The 2,080-nt window shown below is 44.7% G+C and overlaps 1 pseudogene; it reads right to left on the bottom strand.

Annotated features, from left to right (window-relative positions):
- Positions 328–1,851, bottom strand: LOC109834841 (annotated as a pseudogene).

The raw sequence follows: 2,080 nt of genomic DNA, 5'->3' as shown, positions 1-2,080 counted from the left end.
CTAGTCTTTGGACTTTTTCGTGCAATGAATGTGGTGTACCCAAGAGGCATATCCTTCCTATAAATAGAGGGGAGATGGTGAAGGTTGATAATAGGAAGCAAGAAGAAGAACCACATTCAATCTGTAATCCTCAAGTGAGTTTTAGAGAAAGTTGTAATCCTCAAGTAAGTTTAAGAGAAAGTGATCCTCAAGTTAAGTTATACCAACTTGATATAAGATCCTTTGTAAGCTTTCATTTGATTATAGTGGAAATAATGAAGAAGGGGCAAGTGAGGATATAGATTCAATTTGAGCTGAACCTCGGTAAATCTTGTGTGTGCAATCTCTCTATTTCTCTGTTTTTTCTATTCTATTTTTTATTCTCATATCATCATAAAGACGGGAAAGGTCTCGTTGTACTATTAATTTTCCAACAGCTAGCGCCTCGCTCTCTGAAACATAATGAGCAATGTAGCACAACAAAACTAATGCAGCAATCTGAACCATCTGCTCACCAAAATACACCAGCTGTACTAAATGCTTCGACCCTCCTGTGCTACTAATCGACTTCGAATGATCAGTGTGCAAGTAGTTCTCAGTGCAAGCAAACTTTGGTAAAGCAACAGTTGCCTCTTTAGATACAATTGGCTCCCTTTCGTCAAGCAATTTAACTAATGGGCCAATGATTCGGGTTTCAGTAGCCCAAAATGTTCTTGATAAACAACCCAACGAAATAATGCAAGGGACTAGTAAATCATCGTAGTCGTCTTTTTCAACAATTCGAATGAATTGATCAATGACTGCTCGTGCAGTTGGCGAATTGGGCTTGAACGCCGATCTTCTGAGGTCTGGATCTTGCTCAGCTACACGAGCAATCTCCATATTAAAGCCATGGCTGAATTATACTTAACCTCATCGGTCGCATTCTCCAAAAGAGTGGCAAAGCAAAGAAAAACTTGTGATTCATAAATACTCTTACAAATTGTAGTATTCCCCTTTACAAGATGCCACAGAGCCTTAGCAGCCATTGCTTTCATATAAGCTTTTGTGTTCGGATCTTCGAATTCTCGCCCTTTGATGCTCTCACCAGCAAGATTCATATACTTTCCTTGATTCTGCTGAGGTGGCGGTGACGGCTGATGGTGTTGTGTTTTCTGCGAATTTGTCGGCAGAAGCCCTGATTTCACCGCTAACGTCGACTGAATCACATTATGCATCTGATTCTTGCTCTAGAATGGCCCATTGGATGCTTCACTAAGTGATGCTCAGCAGCACTCTCAAGACCCGAACCCCATCCTCCTTAATGATCAGCTTCCCGTACCTCTCATTATCCCTCACGAGCGACACCAGGCTCGCCGTCGCATCAGCCCTCGCCTCGTGGTTCCCCATGTGCAGCGTCGCAATCTGCTCCCAGATCAAGAACAGGATGGGCCCATTCTTCACGATCGGGGGGTAGGCCCAGGTGCATGTCCCCGTTCGCGTCGCCGCCGACGGAGACATGCAGGAGCTAGGAGATGTCACCGACGGAGTTATCGAGGTGGGTCGACATCTTCTTGAAGGTGGCAATAGGAGTTATGGTGAACAGCCGCTTCAAGAGGCTCGCAGGCCGGCATTTGGTGACCAAGGCGAGGGAAATTTCGTTGCCGAATTCCCCTAATTCCGCTGCTGAGATCTAGATGAAAAAAATTTACCGCCTACCCTCGCGTGAGAAGGTGGAACAAGCCCTTCCTACGAAGAATAGTTATCTCATCTCATGACGGGATAAATGGACTAACGGGCTTGGGTTTGTTAACCCCTCCCCTTTTTTTCTATTTGGCAGGCTAGTAAAGGGTTAAACCTACTTAATCCCTCATTTATCCTCTTACCAAACATAGCCTCAGAGTTTAGTAAATGGGACCCACTGAGAAAGAGGGTTTCTTTAATTCGTTGTACGTGGCGTTTGGCCAGACATTGCCAACTGACGTCTTGTGTTTTTCATTACACTCCAAGTCAGCCCACACAGACACGCCCAAAATTTGTTAAACACACACACACACACACACACACTCTCTCTCTCTCTCTCTCTCTCTCTCTCTCTCTCTCTCTCTCTCTCTCTCTCTCT

Source organism: Asparagus officinalis, chromosome 3 (genome assembly GCF_001876935.1).
Source record: "Asparagus officinalis chromosome 3, Aspof.V1, whole genome shotgun sequence".
Taxonomy (NCBI): Eukaryota; Viridiplantae; Streptophyta; class Magnoliopsida; order Asparagales; family Asparagaceae; genus Asparagus; species Asparagus officinalis.
This window is presented reverse-complemented; position numbering and strand designations above follow the sequence as displayed.